Raw genomic sequence first — 11,090 nt, 5'->3', positions numbered from 1 at the left:
AAGAGACAGATATATATATATATATATATATCAAGTTTCATAAAAGAAATAAATAAAAAAAGGTTATCATATAGAGGAAAGTATAAATGTTGTGAAGAGAGAAAGAAAGCAGTTGCCAACAAAGCAAGAAAATGAAAATACATGTGCTGTACTTAAAAGGGCAGTAAAGTCCTCAGTCAATTTAAGTAGATCTCAAATTAATAAAGCTTATACTATTAACATTCTATGTTTGAAAATTATTAGTGCTGTACTACTATTATTATAATAGAGGTTTATGAACCATTATTTGGTTTTTACTGTATTTTGGTAATGTTGATGTTTGTTGACTGACTAATTATTCAGGTGGTATTAAGTGTTCATTCTTTTTTTTTTTATAGTTATTTTGGTGCTTTTAGTTTAATTATATATAATTTCGGGGAAACGAATTTCATAGGCATATATATTTTATAACTATTTGTATTTTTTATACTTTTGTTTTACTTGAAAATTATTTTATACAAAACCTATCGTTTTTGTATTTATCTTGTTATATAAATAAAGCTCAGCCATAGGCACTATATAAGATTTTGTGTTTCTGAAGTATAATCTTCATAATTACATATTGTGTATCATCATGGTGTAACAAATTTGTATTGCTGTATAATGGCAATATCTTCCAGTATACTTTCGCAATTTGGGCAATTTTATATATATTTTTTATTTTATATCTTTCATTCCAATACATTTTTTTCAGAATCCAAGTTGATATTAAGAGAGTTTGTTAAGTATTTTGTAATATTGTACATTCCAATTTTTTTAAAAGTAAAATGACACATTTGAATATGTAGTATTGGAAAAATAATAATTGTTGATATTCTGTGAAAGCATTTTACATATTATAACTGCATCCATGTTTGGTAATGTTTTGTAAACCTAACGTTATTATAAGCTTACAATCAAGTAAAGTATTTTAGAGACCTCGATGGTCTAATAGCAGTATTAAAGAATAGAGTAGTTGCATACCAACATTTTTTTGCAAATATAAACTGCTTTTCAAAAATGCTTACGCTGTAGTTTAAAATAGATAAATGTGGCTATGCATTTTATGAAAAATTTGCACACCATTCCCTACCTGTACTACATAAGTGTACAGGGTCGTATTCTTAAAACTTACTTTAGCACTGGGCTTCATCAAGCACAAGTTGCAAATTTAATTTATATTCATAAAAGTCTAGTTTTAGCTAAAGTTTAACAATACTGGGGCCAGTCTCGAGATGGTTAGTTGTAGACTAGCCGTATGCAAGATAAATTTTCGGAATGAAATGTATACATTTATCATTTTTCCTATTGGTATATCTGATTGTATGTGTAAGTACATTGTTTGTATACGCATAGCGAATTCTATTCTATTTAATATGAAGGTGAACGGAATTTAATAAACTACTTTCGTTACAGCGTTTTTATTGATATACAAACAATAGAAAATACTATAGTTTCTGAAATGTTTTGTGTCTTCCATTTTTTGCTACAGTTATAAGCTTTGTAATAGGCGTCATTGTATCGGTGTATGCTACATATCTATTTACCGCAAAATATATAATTTCTATTAATTTCATTAAAAATATTAAATAAAATACGTTAGTTTGTTTCATTTGTCGTATATATTTGAGAAGTGTTGAGTTATGTAAATGGCTTTTGTGCCATCCGATTGCTTGTAGGCGTAGGTTAAAATCTAACATTTACAACGCACTTTTATCCTCATGCATCTATATACCTATTTACCAGTAATACAAATTGTCTAAAATTTCAAAATAGCAAGAATAATAATTTCTGATATTAATTATATTTGGCTATATCTTTATAGAATCTTCCATCGTCTCTCAATGCAATCTATTACGGTGTTGTGTGATTTAATGTACGCTTGCTTTTAAAATCACGTGGCCACAGTAATTCATGCTTTTAGCTTTGACTGTTATACCATAACTCTACTTTACCAAAGTCATAATAACAATTTCCATGGGCTAGATGTTTTGACAATAAAAAGTAGCGGAAGATGGAAGGATGCTTGGAATACAGAAGCATTTGCAATGAAGCCAGATCTTTACAAGAAATTAACATACTGGCCGAGCAAAATGAAGGATTGCGCGCGGCAAAAAGTTTCCATTACGCAGTTAAGAAGTTGTTCCAGATTTAATTTGCAAAGATTGACCCAGTAAAATCAACCTCAACAAAACATACAGGTCTGTGTAAAAAGAGATCTTTGCTGCTTTTATTTTTAGTTTTAAAACTAAGAATGCAGGGGTATTCTTGGTGTGAATTAAGCATCCGATTTAGTTTGACACCGTACAACAGCCATGGAAAGCACGGTGATAGAAAACGCCCATTCTGAGAAATGGTTAACTTTATATTAATGTGAAACCCTAAAAGAAGCGACTGCACATCATTATTATACATAATCTGTTAATTATGGAAACATTCTTTTTCATGTTTAATGTGTTTATCACACTTTATTTGTTTGGAAATGATCAACACTATTTTAATTTTTAAACCTTGTAAGAAGTGATTGCACAAAAAAATAATTATGAATAATAATAATTTGTTGTCAACCTACTGATATTATGACTATAGAAACACTACTTTTTTATGTTTTATGGTGCTTGTATCATATCTTTTTCAGTATGTTCATATACTGTTATTTATATACCTCTTATTAAGTTGAAATTGCTCCGCTACTGTAATCTAATCAACTTCCATGTGTATGTGTGCTTTCGTATATTACTTAACAATGAAGCTACGACGGAATTAATGTTTAAATATGCAAGATCACATTGTGAAATTCTTAATTTTTTGTAGTGTATTTGCTTTCATTATCAGTTTACCATTACTTTTGTATCTTTATCCATTTTCATGTGGAAACACATACTCATGTTCTTCACAGTTACGGTATTTACCAATACTAATAATAAAAGTTGAACTTTCAGATTGCATAATACTATATTATTTGAGCTTGACACTAGGACTAATATTGACTTTAACCATAAATAATAACGAATTGTTTAAATGTGATGATCAATATTAATAAACAACTTTTATTCAAAATCATGTGAACAGTTGATAATTGCAAATACTATATCAATTAGTTCAATCATGTTATTATTTATTACTGGTTTTGAAATCAATATCGACGTAACTTGACTTCTCTTAATATATACAAAAATGAAAAATAATGATAAAGAGTCCAGTTCAGTCGCCACGGACAAAAAGCATTTTCTAATAAGATCTAAAACATATCTTTCCAAAAATCACGATCTTTAGCTTTATATCTTAATTTTGTTAAATCGTCCAAAGATTGTAATTTGAGATTTCGTAGTTGCATATCTTTCTGTAAACTAGGTAACAAACTAATTTGATGCTTGCCAACTCTACCACGTTTAGTTGCCATTGCTTGTACAGCATAGGGCAATAGCTGCAGACGTATTTTCATCACTTTGAACTACCGGTACATGTCCAAGCATTCTCCAACGAGCAGCTTTAACCCGAAAAAACAGTGGTACTCTTTTACAGAATTTGTATAACGCAACATTTGATATTACAGCTTTAGGCCATTGAATTTTGAGGATGGCTCTCAAGTGATTTCTGTGACATATATCGAGTTTTTCGAAATACGATTCTGGTGCAGCCCAAGAATCAGAATTATACAATATTACTGATATAACCTGTGCTTCGTAAATTTCTAACTTTTTATTTAATTATATTTTTCTTCCACTAAGCCAGGTTTTTTTTTATATTTCTTGAAAGTTGCATTTCCTAAATTACACCTATACAGGATATCTTCCTTACTATATCATTTTGATCCAAGTGAAATAGTTTTTCTCCATGGTTCAAAATCTTTCACAGGTTTCCCTTCAGTGTTATACTCAAATTTTTCTGCTAGACACATGACCAAATTCAGTTTTAGACTCATTCATATGTAAATTCCATTCATTAAACATATCAAGGCATTGATTCAGTACCGTAATCAGTTAAGATTACCAAGGTTCATATCTATGAAATCTGTATCGTCTGCATACTTCCATTCAATAAGCATGCAATCATTGTTTATAGGAGGGTTTGGACGAAATTGTGTAACAGATCTAAGATGATTTAATGTTCCGGCAGGAACCATGTTAAATAAATTGCCAGAAATATCATCACCTTGAAAGGATCCAAGTGTTACTTCGAATTCAGCAGATTTTACATTATTAACTTTTACTTTTAATTTTGTATTTGCTAACAAATATCTGACTTCTTATATCATCTTCACTGCATCCTGCAGTGAAGATTTAAAATAGTGGTCCTCTTCACAGTGTCAAAATCGGCAGTAATATCTATGCCCATCTTATGGAACTCAAAATCTTTTTTCTGTAACAACACTAATCAGCATACGTTGAGCCCATACAATGGCTGCACAACTGTCATTCCGTCACCAATTGCATCAATATAACTGTTGGTCTCAAAACATTTATTCAAAATTTCGGCATAATAATCATAAAATATATCACCAGATTATTTTTTTGCTCCTGACGCAAATCAAGTTATTGTCTATTCAATCACGACAGTAACAATCACTATCAACAATGCAGTACCCGCTGCTTACTTGGACTCGAATTGAACCCTGGCCATCAGGCGCAAGCTCGGTGGTCTAGAGGCATGATGCCAGGCTAGTGGTCCGGAGATCGTGGGTTCGAGTCCACCCGAAAACAACTAGCGATTTTTTCGCAATTGGTTTCAAACGTACTGAGTATTCAGTACATTTCACGTCAGTTAGGGCGAAAATTACACCTCTACATGTATTCCTTGGTTTATTAATTTATAAAAAAAATGAATTTGGACTTGGCATGAGCAACGTATAGCATATTATATACCGGTACTTTCTAAATACGGAGGAATCATAAATGAATTTAAACATTTTAGTCCCCTTTATATAACTCAATGCCGTAGCCAGCTATTGGGTCCACAAAGAATAGGTCCACATTTTAAAAATGAGTCTAGATTTCTCATATTTTGTGTAAAGTGGATCAACGTTTAAGAAAATGGGTCAAAATTTCTCATATTTTGCGTAAAATGGGTAAAATATTTAAGGAAATGGGTCCAGATTATGCATATTTTTGCATAAAATGGGACAACTTTTAAGAAAATGGGTCCACATTATTTGAATTTTCACGTAAAGTGGGTCCTGCACACTGATATTGCTACACAATGTTTGAAAATCCTGGCTAAGGCATTGATAAAACTCCATCGTATTACCTTCATTTCTGTATTGCAACATTATTTTTGCAGCTGATTATCCCTCTAATTTACAAATACTTTAATTACAAAACAGGTGGTTTTTATTAAAAGCCTTTAGTTTCTTATAGAAGTACATCAGAGCATCTTAAGAAACTAAATATTTTTAAAATTAGTGACTCGTATAATTTTAAAACTCTTTCGATTTCTCTCACCTATAACCTAAGATATCCTCCAAAATTATGTGTTCTTGTATACGGCAGTTTTTATTACCTTTTATGGACCTACTAAATGATATCATATGGATATAACATTAATTTTAAAACTATAACAACTTTTAAGACTCCTAAGAATATTATTTTATCATTTTTTTTTGTTATATTATGTATTACTATTTAGTATATAATATTAATATTAACGATAATATTATTATTCTTATTACATATTTTGTGCATTTTGACTTGGGTTCATTCATGAGACAAGTTGTGGTCTGCCCTACTAAATGAAATAATTTTGATATAACTACATTAATTTTAAAACTATATAACAACTTTTAATACTCCTACGAATATTATTTTATCTAATTTTTGTTATATTATGTATTACGGTACTATTTATTATATATAATACTAATATTAACGATAATATTATTATTCCTATGACATATTTTGTGTATTTTGAGTTGGGATCATTCATGAGACAAGTTGTGATTTATTTTAATTTTTACTATTATACTGTTTTGAGTTTTAATGTAATTAATTCTATGCATCTTTTCAGTGTAAATGTAACTGTTCTTCTTTGAAAGAAATCAGTGGTCTTTCAACCTGGCTTGATATTGAAATGAAATCGATGTTTACTCAGAGTTTGTTGACTCACTCATAGGCCTATGTCTATTCTACAGGAGGGGGAAATGCGTATGCTAAGATCCTTCTTTTATTGGACTATACATTTATTAAATTAGCAAGCACTAGAACTATTGAGCAAGCAGGCATTTGTTTCCAAGTTTCGTTAGAACATTTCTTGGTATAATTATAAAAGTTCAACTGGATAAAAGCAAACGAAAACAAGGACGGTTTTCTTTTAATAGCATATTTCTTGTACTGACTTTGGACAGTTTTTTGAGTAACCATGGTTGTTTCAGGAATGCAGTGTGCGATTATAATATATATTATGTATTTAGTCGATTTTTCTGTGAGTAATGCAGTAGTGTATTCAAGACATGTTCGCCAAGCGGCAACGACTGAGGCGGCCATTGTTGGGACAACACCAAAGGAGCATCGCGAATGTCATAATTTTGAACTTCAAATGGGAATATCTTTTAGGAACTACCATTCATGTTGTGAATCAGATGCTACATCGACATCAATAGGGACAACTTCTAGGGCACCTGCCTGTGCTACGGTCGGTAATAATCAGTATAATGATAATACTTCTAATAATGTTAGTGTGGATACACGTATTTGACTGTAGGTCGCAAGTAGAGTTGCTTTTTCTGAGTCGACTATTGCTACTCGTAGCTTTCACAATCACCATGACTGCTTCGTTTATCAAATATAGTTTATATATAAAGCGTAGCAAGTGTATGTATGTGTGTGTGCATGTGTACATAATATATCACTTTTTTACACTTGTTTTTACAGTGCATAAAGACTTTTGGTGTTTTGCACTTCGCAAATTTAAAACCATTAAATCATATAATCACCATACAGGAATATTTAGCCATATACGGACTATATAATTATATTCCGAATCTAGCAACGATATTGAACTAAAAGATGTGTTGTTAGAACCTAATTTACAAAGGAGGCACACTAATAATCCCCATTTAAGGGACAAACAGGAATCACCACTACTTGATAATGTTTACAAAGTGTGAATTTTTAAAATCTCTATCAAATGAACGCACACAGAGACCATATCAGAAAAAAGGCAATTCCACGTTCCCATTCCACATGTCAAAAGCTAAAGAAAAACTCCAACTTACACAGAACACATAATAAATTCGTCCCACAAGCCTGTCAACACACTTATGGCTTTTCTAGTACACCTTAAAGACATCTCCAAACCGAGTTGCGGGGCTAAAAATGAAATCAACCGGCATGAATGACCAGCAGAATACGTTGATGAGACTTTAAGAGCCATTGACATAAAAAAATATACACTGGACTAAATACAGAGTTTGGGGAGCACATAAAAACAGCATAGCACAAAAGGAAGAATGACGATAGGCCTATATTAAGAAAGTTGTCAGCAGAGTAGAATAATTTCGTAAAAAAAATTAATTCGTTCTCAGAAGTAAAAAAACTCCTCAGATAAACTTCTGTCTCCAGAGATTCAGTAACCACCTGCTGCCATGTAACTACCCGCCCTCATTGGGCTAACCTGTTCACTGAACAAATAAGAATAATAGTAATAATAATAATTATAACATAATCTTCTTCACTGCACAGTTAGACGTTACTGCCTTGCTTTTTTGGATGATTTATCAAAAGCATTTCTGCCGTGCGCTACCACACTCCTGTTTAAAAGTCTTCAACATCCTTCTGCCAGTCCTTCAGTGGTCTACTCTTGGTCTCTTGTCCGCGAATCTACCTTCTATCAAATCTTCTTCTTCATGCAGTTGATGGGGTTGATATGTCAGAAAGTATTTTTTATTGGCTTTCGTGGTGTTTCCCATCTTTATTGTCATTTTCAATTATTTATACATATAATAATTATATTCTCAAATGTTATACACAATTGTTATTTTTATGTATTAGATTCAGATTAAAACATTTATTTCCATTTCCATTTAAAAAATAAAAGGAACATGGTGGCATCATGTAAAAAGCAACAACATGGTTGTAGCAATGATGGAATAAACAAAACGAAAAGAAAAAAGTAAAATGGAAAAATAAATCTTAGCAATATAAACGAGAAATAAATTTCCACATTAAAAACAATAATAACTGCTAATAAAATGCAACGAATTTAGTTTTTTCTCCCGGTGGGGGGGGGGGAAGCTCTCCTCGACCTGCCCCCCCCCCCGGATCCCCACTAGCGCCATCCCTGGACCAGTGTGAGCTGTATAAGAAGGATTTGAGATAATACGTATCGCTTTTTTTTTTTGGATCAGAGTTACCTTTTTGAGATTGACTGAAACGTATTACCCCAGAATTCATAACAATGCCAGAAATGAGGAAGGAAAAGTGAATTATATAATATAAGAAATACATTAACAGGAACCAAATGCTTGATTCTGTTTATAACTCCTATAGTCTTGCATAGTTTTGTCACAATTTCACTAATTACATATCTCTATGTTGATAGTCCGGCCATCTATGTACACACCAAGAAAGTTCGTTTTTTTCTACTCGTTGAACTTGGTCATTGTTAAGAAAGATTTTAAAACCAATTAATCCAGTTAACTTCTTTTTTATTGCTAAATTTAATGTAGCTGCATTGATTTAAATTCAGTGATAATCGATTGGCCTTGAAAATTCACATACGTAGTTCGTTGACAGTATGAAATAAGGCGGAAAGATCATTGTTACTATGAAAAATGTTTGTGTCATCAGCATATAAAACAAAAGTAAATCAAGAGAACCCTGTGGTACACCATATGTTATTCTTCTTTGTCCGAACAGTGCAGCTTCGTATTTATCACATTGAGATAGGTTAATGAAGATTGCTTTTGAAGCAATTCTCCGTGATACCAGGGATATCATAATGTCTTAACTTGGACAATAAGAGTTCATGATTAATCGGATCAAAAGGTTTTGACAGATCTAAAAAAAATACGCACGTCACCTTACATGTTTACATATACTGACATGCTTATATACATCATAATTAAATGATTGATAACATTAATATATCAGATTAATTAATTCTATCTAAGATTTAATTTTATTGCAATATTGTCTTTTTCACCCCATTCCCTAAGTAATATATAACACTTTTTTTATAAGGATTTTCCAGTGATGGAACCCGGCTTCCCCCAACAATTGAAGCAATCAGTCTTCTCCCCCATGCTTTTGTAAAGGGTAATAAATAATGCCCTGTGATTGGTCCGGTAGGATGATGCATGAGCAAGGTTCATGGCATCATGTTATGGGACAATCAAAAGTTAATTGCTATCGGAAGCAAGCATTAATCATGGAGATGCTATGCTTTTAATGCTCCTTACCTAACTTTATACATTGACAGAAAATATATGGTTTCTGTAAATTTAACATATTTCCTGATAAAGTGCATTTAATTTTATTTAGGCACGAGCGCCAAGGATACTGTATGCCAATCAGTGAACTTAATCACTATCTTACGTGGCATATCCATTTAACGACAGGGTACTGAAATCAGTAGACCAGGGTAACCCCCTTCTCTTCTCGAAGGATGTACTGTGTTCTTTAAAGTGCACAATAGCCAAATACGTACACTGGGCCTACGGTTTAAAGTCCTTATCCGAGAAGACTTGTTCCACCACCGGAACCATTGGAGAGTGAGCCGTTCTTAAATTCGCCCCGCAAGGTAGAAACTACCAGAGTCCAGCATAATAAAGTACCTGTGTGTAAACGTAGTATTGATGTCATCTCAACATCGATTTGACCAGTGGTTGCTGAGAATATGCAAATCTTGTAAAATAGGTCGAAAGGTCAACTAGGGCATTTCTGGCCTATTTTAAAGAAAATGTTTCATTAGAGTTTGTAGAAATATACATGTTCTAAACAATTTGAAAAAGGAAGCAACTCTCTACGACTAGCGTTTCCTAAGATATGAACGCCCTATTTGCCTTTGTCAAAGGTCAAACATGGAATTTCCATCCATTTTTGAAGAAAATTTTTTATTGGCGTCAACAGAACATGTTCTTAATTGAATAAGAGAACAACTATCTACGACCAGCGGTTGCCAAGATATAGAAACCCTAAAATGTTACTCTAATTTGCACATTTAAGCAAATTTGCATATGAATGAGACTTGACATCAAGGTGTGATTTCTGGCATATCATTACCTCATTATATATATTCATTAAATAAAAATAACTTTTCTTAGCATATTTTTTATTTTTATATAAGAACTGGTATTTTGGCGGCCATTGTGTTTTTGCTAATATCTCAATTTGCTCAATGGTGACCGACATCTAGTAAAATAAAATCATACTGATCGTCTTGACAATCAAAATCAACAAAAGAAAAGACTAAAAATAGGTTTGGTGAACAATTGGCATTTGGCTGCCATGCATTGAGAGACTACAGGATCAGTCAAAATAATCGCTAAAATACATTTTAGTGTTTCTAAAGTCAACATTTTACTCTGCTGTCTATGCAGACATCTTAACCAACTAGGCCAATAATGCTTTTTAGGGAATTCAAATTCATTGCCGTTACACAGTATTACAGTATAATGATAAATTATAAATTGTCTTGCAGTAATGCTATAAATATATACTATAAATATGTTTTAAACGTTAATGAAGAGGAATCTGCTACTGTAAAAAACAAGTGCCACCGGGATTCGAACTCTGCTGTCTGCGGTTGAGGCATCTAATGCTTCACACTCATGCACATGCGTAGTTAGACAACACTAGTCCTTGATGCATGGCAAATAACAGAAATCAATAATGGTATGCCCTCTTCTTATAAGCATTTGATGAATAGACTAGATCTCCGAAAAAATGTTTTTTTTTAATTATAAATAAATCATATGATGATGGAGATAAACACAGCATTGCAGTATAATGATAAACTCTAAGTCGTCTTGCGGTAATAATTCAATTCAATTCAATTCATTCAACAAATACCCTCAAGATGGGGAAGGTAAAAATATATAAAATACAATAAAACTTCACAATACAATATTAATAAAA

The sequence above is a fragment of the Anneissia japonica genome, unplaced genomic scaffold (assembly GCF_011630105.1).
Source record: "Anneissia japonica isolate Jap-2015-1 unplaced genomic scaffold, ASM1163010v1 scaffold287763_len296007_cov137, whole genome shotgun sequence".
Lineage (NCBI taxonomy): Eukaryota > Metazoa > Echinodermata > Crinoidea > Comatulida > Comatulidae > Anneissia > Anneissia japonica.
Note: the sequence above shows the minus strand (reverse complement) of the source record.